Source organism: Moschus berezovskii, chromosome 9 (assembly GCF_049115385.1).
Source record: "Moschus berezovskii isolate FMDL1 chromosome 9, NW_MosBer_1.0, whole genome shotgun sequence".
NCBI lineage: Eukaryota > Metazoa > Chordata > Mammalia > Artiodactyla > Moschidae > Moschus > Moschus berezovskii.
This window is the reverse complement of record NC_142468.1, coordinates 53,307,817-53,317,813: the sequence shown is the minus strand read 5'-3', so window position 1 is coordinate 53,317,813 and position 9,997 is coordinate 53,307,817. Positions and strand designations below refer to the sequence as shown.

General features: G+C 43.6%; 1 long non-coding RNA gene across 1 annotated transcript; it reads right to left on the bottom strand.

The window, feature by feature from the left end:
• Positions 1-7,183: 7,183 nt before the first annotated feature.
• On the bottom strand, positions 7,184-9,673 carry LOC148776452 (uncharacterized). The gene is made up of 3 exons (XR_016038354.1): positions 9,400-9,673; positions 8,728-8,876; positions 7,184-8,173 (listed from the first exon to the last, which is right to left on the bottom strand). It is a non-coding gene; the product is annotated as an uncharacterized LOC148776452 (long non-coding RNA).
• Positions 9,674-9,997: the final 324 nt, after the last annotated feature.

Below are 9,997 nucleotides of genomic sequence, written 5' to 3'. Positions count from 1 at the left end.
TATTGTCACCCTGTTGATTTAACTTCTATGCAGACTACATCATGCAAAATGCCAGGCTGGAGAATCACAAGCTGTCAAGATTACTGGGAGAAATATCAACAACCTCAGATATGTAGATGATATCACCCTGATAGTAGAAAGTGAAGAGGAACTAAAGAGCCTCTTGATGGAGGTGAAAGAGGAGAGTGAAAAAGTTGGCTTCAAACTCAACATTTAAAAAACTAAGATCATGCCATCCAGTCCCATCACTTCATGGCAAGTAGAAGGTGAAAAAGTGAAAGCAGAGACAAATTTCATTTTCTGGGGCTCAAAAAACACTCTGGATGGTGGTTGTAGCTACAAAATTAAAAGATGATTGCCCCTTGGAAGAAAATCTATGACAAACATAGGCAGCATATTAAAAAGCAGAGACATCACTTTGCCAACAAAGGTCTATATAGTTAAAGCTATGGTTTTTACAGTAGTCATGTATGGATGTGAGAGTTGGACCATAAAGAAGTCTGAGTGTTAAAGAATTGATGCTTTTGAACTGTGGTGCTGGAGAAGACTCTTGAGAGTCCCATGAACTGCAAGGAGATCAAATCAGTCAATCCTAGAGGAAGTCAACTCTGAATACTCATTGGAAGGACGGATGCTGAAAATGAAGCCCCAATACTTCGGCTACCTGATGGGAGTGAAGAGGAAAAGTTAAAATTTTACATAACCTCCTGCTCGTTCTGCCTCTGTAACTCAGCTTGTTCCTTGCAAAGTCTGGATCACGAAGGTCACGTAGTCTCAGAAGGTGGGGACTTACAGTACTAGGAACTGGAGCTTATCTCACTCACCCTTGTCCTGCTCTTTGCAATTGCCCAGCCCCTGCATACCTGCTTAATCATGCCTGTTGATGTAAAGGTCAGGCATCCCCCTCCCCAACTTAACTGCTGTTCCTTTCTGCATGAAATCCCTTAGTTTAAACCAGCCTATTAGCAGCTAGTGTTGCCCACTATAGTCTGTCTATAAGAACTCTTAACCCCTTTGTTCAGGGCTCAGAGCTTAGAGTGTTAACTCCTCTGGACCCACCAGTGTAATAAACCTGAGTTCTCCAACTCTCCAAGTGTGGTACTTGGTTTTCTGAGTACAGTTTTCTGCAACAGGAGAGCCAACCTACTGGAAAAGGTTGGCTTTTCCAACCTTTTGGAAATCTTTCCCTAGGAAAGACTGAAGCCAAAGGAGAAAAGGGTGGTAGAGGATGAGATGGTTAAATAACATCACCGACTCAATGGATATGAATTTGAGCAAACTCCAGGAGGTAGTTCATGACAGGGAAGCCTGGCGTGCTCAGTCCATGTGGTCACAAAAGAGTCAGACACAACTTAGTAACTGAACAACAAAAACAAAAAAAAAAGCTGCAAAAGTTCTGAGAACTGTCTTCAAGGCAATGAGAACAAATTGACTCTGGAACTAATGACTAACTTAAAAGATCAAGATGACACTGATCAGACCACTGCAAAATCAGATTCAAGATGACTGTCAGAGTGGACTCTGCTACTTCTATATGTAGTCACCTCCTTCTGCCTACACCCTTGTGGATGCGTGCTTCCACATGTCATGTCAACAGTCATGACAGCTTCAGTCATGTCAACTCTCTGTGACTCCATGAACTATAGCCTACAGCCTGCCAGTCTCCTCTATGGGATTTTCCCAGCAAGAATACTGGGGTGGGTTGCTGTGCCCTCCTCTAGGGGATCTTCCTGACTCAGGGATTGAACCCGAGTCTCTAATGTCTCCTGCACTGGCGGGTGGGTTCTTTACCACTAGGGCCACCTGGAAAGCCCTCTACACTGCTGAGACTCCCCTTTAAAAGCTCTAGGCCACTGATTGTCAGGGGAAAGTTAACCTCTGACAAGAGTCTGCCGTCCTCCCCATCTGTGCACCTCCGAAAAAAAGCAAACTTTCCTTTCTACCACGTCTTCCTCTCAAGTATTGGCCTCTGAGTGGTGAGCAGCCAGACCCCACTTTCGGTAACAACAACACTGACTCTTTTTGAGGAAGTACAAAGAAACAGTTAGGAGCACTACTCTGGAGTCAGGCAGACCTGGATTGAATCTGGAGTCCAGCATTAATTAGCTGCATGATCTCGGAAAATGTACCTAATCTCTCTGTGCCTTATTTCCTCATTGGTAAACTAGAGCTAAGACAGTACCTACCAACTAAAATCATTGTGAATGTTGAATTAAATGAGAAGAAGCAAGCACAGTTCTTAGCACAGCCCAGTCCCACACGTGATAGGCAGTGGTTCACTGCAGTTACTAACACTGAAGCTAAAACTCCTGATATTTTGCATGTGCAGCTGCTGAACCACACGGACTCAAGGTGTCCACCGAGGTTACCCTTCACAAGGAACTCCAGTGTAACCAATTCTGGCTAACCTAGGCAGAAGAGAAGTACATCATAAGACATGCCCAAAACTAAACACAGGAATGGAGCCAGCTCCAGGCGTCTCAGGGAACTTTCAGTGGTGTCCTGGGAAGGATTCAGTTTCAACAGCATCCACGAATCACTCAGCTCGGGGTTCAGGTTTCCAAGTCACAGACTTCTCCGGTCAGGGAGGGAGGGAAGGAGCCCTGTAACTCAGGCTCCCAACAGGACCATCAGAAGGAAGCTAATTGTCCAGAGAAATCGGAGACTGTCCCCTAGAGAAGGTGGAGGCTGGTCAGACAAAAGGAGAGGTCCACTTTATCTCATTAATTCTTGGACCCAAAGGCAGGACCACACATTTATTCTTACTACATATTTATATTATTTTTTATTATTGATTTTTTGACTGTGCGGCATTTGGGATCCTAGTTCCCCAACCAGGGATTAAACTCATGCCCCCTGCAGTGGAAGCTCAGAGTCTTAACCACTGAACTACCTGGGAAGTCCCACTACATGTAGCGGGGAGGGCTGTGTTGGGTTTTAGCTGGGGCACATGGGATCTTCTGTTGCTGTGAGCTGATCAGTAGTTGTAGCTCGAGGGCTTAGTTCCCCCCAGGTATGTGGTATCTTAGTTTCCCAACCTGGGATCAAACCCACTTCCCCTGCATAGGAAGATGGATTGTTAACCAATGTACCTCCAGGGAAGTCCCCCCACTACATTTTTGAATGGAAGCTATTATTTCTTCGAATTTTTTTAAATGACAGATTTGTTGAGGTCTAATTCACTCTTAAAGTTTACAAGTCAGGGCACTTCCCTGGCAGTCCAGTGGTTAGGGCTCTGTGCTTCCACCACAGTGCACGCAGGTTTGATCCCTGATTGGGGAACTAACTCCTGCTTGCCACGTGGCACTGCCAAAAAAAAAGTGTAGAATTCAGTGTTTTAATATACTTACTGAGTATCACCACCATCCAATTCCAGAACATTTCATCACCCCAAAAAGAAACCCCATTCCCATTAGCCATCACTCCTCATTCCTTCTCCCCAACAGCCCCTGACAACCACCCTACTCTGGACATTCCATATAAGTAGAATCAGAATATTTGTCCTTTCGTGTATCAAAATTCCATTCCTATTTAGGGTTAAACAATATCCCATTGTATGAATACACCACATTTTGCTTATCCATTCATCACTGGATGGCCATTTGAGTTTTTGTCTTCCTTCTGGCTATTATGAAGAATACTGCTATGAATATTCTTGTACAGAATTTTGTACAATAGAATCTATACTGCAAATGCTAAGTTACCTCAGTCGTATCCGACTCTGTGTGACCCCACAGACAGAAGTCCACCAGGCTCCCCCATCCCTGGGATTCTCCAGGCAAGAACACTGGAGTGGGTTGCCATTTCCTTCTCCAATGTGTGAAAGTGAAAAGTGAAAGTGAAGTCGCTCAGTCGTGTCCGACCCTTAGCGACCCCACGCGCCGCAGCCTACCAGGCTCCTCCATCCATGGGATTTTCCAGGCAAGAGTACTGGAATGGCTTGCCGTTGCCTTCTCCGAGAATCTATACTAAGCAGCTGTAAATATCCATATAACCCAGATATTAGCTAATTTATATCAATCTTTCTTCACCACTTCATCCCCTAGCAAGTGGAAGGGATTACATGAAAGTTTAAATAGCTATAGACCCAACTCAGCTTTGTTCACTTGTGATTGACTGTCTTTTGATAGGGTGTCCCTCTTTGGTCCAATCGGCTATGACCAGGGGCACAAGCCATCTGGGCAAAATATTGTGTGCAGAATTATTTCATTTAAAGAGTTGTGGTCAAAGTACTCACCAAAACTGACATTTCCAAAATAATTCAGAAGGTGACCAAGTCACATAAGGACTCCTGATTGTAAATTTTAGAATAATGAGTGTTCCATATTTTTAGTGTTATTTGTTAATTTGCTGATGCTTCAAATAGAAACACTATCATCTAGTCTTATATTTCAATATGTGTTCATTTATCCAACAATGCTTACTGTCACTTGTCCTTTTTCTAGGCATTAGAATACGTTTATATTTTAAGAGGGATCTTCCCTGAGTGTCCAGTGGCTAAGACTCCATGCTTTCAATGTAGGGGGTCCTGGTTCGATTCCAGGTCAGGGAGCTAGATCACATATGCTGCAACTAAGAGTTCATATGCCATAATTAAAGATCCCCTATGCTGCAACTAAGACCCAGTGTAGTCAAATAAATAAATAAATATTTTAAAAAATAAAATAAGAGGGATTCAGGACTACGGAAGTGGGGAGGATAACCATGTAAAGAAAGGACTTCTTACTATCAAAAAGCATTTTCAATCTGAGAGTAGTGAGCACCCACGAGGCTTTATTCAAGAAGTCAAGCCACCTACAGCTACCTACAACTGGCAGGAGAAAACTAGCAAAAGGAGGTGTTACAAAAATATCTGAGAAAGGTAACAGAAGTGAGACAAAGGGAGAGGAATTTTTTTTCAGGCTGAACCGCCTGTGTTTTTCACACTGATGCTATAATGGAACCTTCTCCTTTCTCATGCTCCCTTCCTCCCCTCTACATCTTTGCAGGGCTGTGAGATGTAGAGCTAAGTGGATCTGTGCAGAAGGCTCTGACAAACAAATTCCTCCCCAGCAGCTAGAGGGATGTAATAGGTTGTAGTTCAGTTCAGTTCAGTTCAGTCGCTCAGTCGTGTCCGACTCTCCACGACCCCATGAACCACAGCACGCCAGGCCTCCCTGTCCATCACCAACTCCCAGAGTACACTCAAACTCATGTCCACAGAGTCGGTGATGCCATCCAGCCATCTCATTCTCTGTCGTCCCCTTCTCCTCCCGCCCCCAACCTTTCCCAGCATCAGAGTTTTTTCCAGTGAGTCAACTCGTCGCATGAGGTGGCCACAGTATTGCAGTTTCAGCTTTAGCATCAGTAGGAAATGCATTAAACATGGCATCAAAGAACATGCTCAGCCTTCCTTCGCCAGCTGTATGACCTTGACCAAACTTCTCTGAGGCTTATTAATAGGTTCCCTATTTGTAAGATGGAAATAGTAATCTCTTACTCATTGGATTGTGGTCAAAATAAATGCGACAAACAATTTTAAAGTGTACAGCACATAGTAGATGTTCAATTAAAATGATTAACTTTGCTTTCTTTATCTAAGAAGGAGAATAATAATACTAACAGTAATTCAGGGGAATTTATGAGGGCTAAGTATTTTAGACAGTGTTTTGTAAATTACAAAGTCCTATACATGTAATCAGGTCATCATTCTTTAAGAAATTTGACAGTTGGGGTGGTAGTTATGGGGTGTCAGTTTTTCTTTGTTGCTTCTTTAAAATCTACCTTATTGCTCCATCTAGTAATAGACTTTATAGCTCTATAATTTCTACAGGTTAGAAAAAGAGCCAAAATGAGGTTGAGCTGAAATGATTTTTTCTTCTTGAGCCAGAGAAATTTATACTGCCTGGCTTTCAGAATGCCTATTTAAGACAGGTCTGCCATAAAATTTATTTTTCACAGTGTTCAGAAATAACGGTAAATGAGATAATGTGCAAAAGACACTTTCCATAGAGTAAGTGCTCAATGAATGACTAATATAGTTAATCCCCCAAATTTTTGCCTTCCATTTAGAATCTTACCCCAGACACAAACCCTTTAGAAAGATTAGTTTTTTAAAAGCTCATTAGTGTCCAGTGGTAAAGAATCCACTGCCAATGCAGGGGACACAAGTTCAACCCCTGGTCCGGGAAGATCACACATGCTTCAGGACAACTAATCCCACATGCTGCCAAGTAGAGAAAACCCACACACAGCAACAAAGATCCAGCGCAGCCAAAAATAAATAAATGTTTTTTAAAAAGTACATTAATTAAAGTTAATTCATTTCACTTTTCATTCATCAAAGACCCTAGCCCATCTGGAACTATTCACTGGAATTTCTAACTAATCTAGAGCAGGAAGCTGCCCTACAAGAAGCTGTTATAATGGGAAACAACATAAGAAAGCCGAAAAAGTTAGTAAAACCACACATCTTCTCATAATTAGCATCTGACTTCTCTTAGACATTTTGAGATATCTGGGGAAATGCGACAATGCCTTCAAGTAGATCAAAGTCCAGAGTATATCCAGGTATATGTAATGGGATAATACTTTGAAATAAGCTAATTTACTAATTGTGTCTTTGCATATCCTTGCATTTCACCTGTCCCCTCTTCTACAGAAGTATCCATTGACCAAAGAGGGAACTGGGACAGTGATAGCAAGGATGCCAAGAGAAAGCAGTCCACATTGAGTTTTGAAACCCAGAATAGCTATCTTGAACACCCAGACAAATCTCAAAAGCCAGGCTTTGTCATGAGAGAGTTTTCTAAATTTAACACCTAGCAGGAACATGGGCCATGGACTTGGTCATAAAACAAACTGGCCTCCATGGCGCAGAAAGAATGTGCCTTCTACCATCAGGGGCTTGGAGTGGGGACCCGGTCCGGATAGGAAGCAGAAACAGGAAGCACAGCCCTCTCTTTCATCCCGGGGTTGGGGGGTGGTGTGAGGAGGAAAGGGGACAGCTAACAAACATGCCATCCCTTTTCTCCCTCTTGGGGTGAAATCTAGAGATGAAAAACTGGCCCAAATGCCCACGTGTTTGAAGAAGCTGAGAACTATGGTGACAGCAGACGAGGCTGAGGTCTGTGAACTGGAAAAAAAAATCCACAACTTGAAAGTTATGTTTGTTTGTTTTTTAAGTGTTGATTTATTTATTTTTGGATCTTCACTGCTGCATGGGCTTTTCTCTAGTTTGGTGAGCAGGGGCTACTGTTTAGTTGTGCTGTGCCAGCTTCTCGTCACAGTGGCTTCTCTTGTGGTGGAGCACGGGCTCTAGGACATGCCGGCTTCAGTAGTTGTGGCACAGAGCTTAGCTGCCTCACAGTACATGGGATCTTCCTGCATCAGGGATCGAACCTGTGTCCCCTGCACTGGCAGGAGAAATACCACTGAGCCATCAGGGAAGCCCAAGAGTCACGTTTTATTTGGTGGACAAAACTGAGGACTTAAGCCTGGGACATAACATCTCAGATAACTCTGACAGACTGTTCCAAAGAGGCAAGGAGGGGAGCCAGGATATATAGGAGTTTTTGCATCAAAGACCAGGTAATCAGAACATCAAAACATTACTGTAAATTAAGGAAAACCAGGTATCTCAAAGGAATTTAGCACTTTTCTATGTATGGGAAGATACAAAGCCTGGGCTTTTTGAAATCATTCCTTTGCTATGCACCTCAGCTATCCGCAGCCAGTATTCTGTTCTTATCCAGACTCTCCTCAGGGTACACTGCTAGATGGAGGGGGATCGTGCCTCCTTCCTGAGTTCTTTCAAGGCTCACCTTCTGGGTCGATGTAATGTAAAGGTTTGATGGCTGCAACATTCTGATATGGCAGGCAATATTTTTCATTCACAGGTTCTTACTTAAGAAAACTCAGTATGTAGCCCTGTCCAACCTGGTTTGGGAAGCAACAGAGCAGCTGTTGGACAGCTCCTGGCTAGATTCTAGAGTGCTCAGATAAGGGAACTGCTGGTGGACCTGCAGGAGGGCAGGGACAGAGGGACTGCTCTGTCTGGACTTCTGAGCAGATACAAGGATGAGCATGATGTTGGACACACTCAAACAATCCTAGGTAATAGAGGTGGTGTTGGCTTATCAGCAAGCACAAGCCCGGAAGTTCCAAACGTCGATGCAAATACTCAATCAACAATCTACGAAAGAAACAGAAAAAAAATGTTTCACTCAGCCCAACTGAGGACTACAGCCCAGGAATTCAGGCTCTACCAAGAAAGACAGCCCTCTGGAGAAGCATGGTTTTCAGCAGAGCTTTATATCTTGTCAGAATGAAGAACATCAACGATGGTAGAGGTATTAATATATTCTTTCAAGGTTTCAAATGAAACAATTAGCACATATACAGCAAGTCAGTGTGACCTTGATTCCTGGGAAGGGAATCTTGTCTTTGAAGGAGTACTAGCCTGGGCACTGTCTGGGGGGCATTCATCTTTATCTTCACAGTGGACATACTTTAGTTCCAGATCATGCATTCTTCTCTGAATGGCTAAAGCAGATGCAGAATGCATTATAAAAAGGCTATAAGACAGGCCATTCTCAATTCCCGAATTCAAGCCAGACCATGTATAAGCCAGAATGAATGCTCAATGGGTGAACATTTCTTCCATCACAAAGATCTTCATGGCACTGGAGGAGAAGCACACCCGAATTCAAGGCAGACCATGTGTAAACCAGAATTAATTCCCCATACCTCACTGGGTGAACATTTCTTCCATCACAAAGATCTTCATGGCACTGGAGAAGTACATCCAAATTCAAGCCAAACCATGTATAAGCCAGAATGAATTCCCCATATCTCAATGGGTAAACACGTCTTTCTTCACAAAAATCTTCAAGGCACTGGAGAAGAAACACACATATGATGGGGCACATGATGATCCCAATTGCAATTTACTCCTTGCACATTATGTCAGCATGGCACCATTTGGGAAGACAGAAACCTGCCTAGGATCAATATTTCATGCACAGAATTTACTACAGAGAATTGGTCATCCATAGTATGGAACAATGAGGCAATCAGAGATGATAAAAGCATGAAAAATAAAAAAGCTACTATTTAGCCAGAAGGCCAACACATTAGTATCTAGATGGGTATAGAATGCCTGAATTGCAAACTGTGTTGTTTTATAAAAATAAGAAGATATAGGTGAATTCTTCCCCTGGGTAGCTGCCTGGCTCCCTGCTTTTTCCATCAGGGCTTTGCATCTGAGCAAGGCCTTCCCTGGCCATCCCTCTTTTAACTGGCACCTCCCTTCCTGGAACTCCCTATTCCCAGCCCCTGCTTTATTTCCCTCCAAAGTGCTTACCATCACCCGACCAGCTTGGCATTTACTTGCCTATTGTTTTTTCTCCCCAGCCTCACCTCACATGAGGCCTGAAACTCTGTAAAGGCAGAATTTTCGGTCTGTCGCATTCATCGCCACATCCCAGCTAGTGCAGAGTTGGCGCTGAGTCACCATTACGGTTACAGCTTGTCTACAGTACTGTCATGCGTCCTCGCCTGCAAAGCCTACTTCTAATTTCTCTGGTTTCCTGTTCTAGAAAATGAGAGCTGAGCTCAAGGATCTCCAAGGGCTCTTCCACAGAGGCATTCCTTGGTTCTGGGTTCTTCCGATTGGAACACATTCCCTACGTGCGGAATCTAAAAAATAAAACAAACATGACTATAACAAAGCAGAAACAGACTTACAGATATAGAGAACAAACTAAGCAGTTACCAGCGGTGAGAGAGACCAGGGAGTTCTCTGGTGGTCCAGCGGTTATGGCTTCATGCTTCCCCGATAGCTCAGTTGGTAAAGAATCCGCCTATAATGCAGGAGACTCTGGTTCAATTCCTGGGTTGGGAAGATCCTCTGGAGAAGGGATAGGCTACCCACTCCAGTATTCTTGGGCTTCCCTTGTGGCCCAGCTGGTAAAGAATCCGCCGGCAATGCAGGAGACCTGGGTTGGATCCCTGGCTT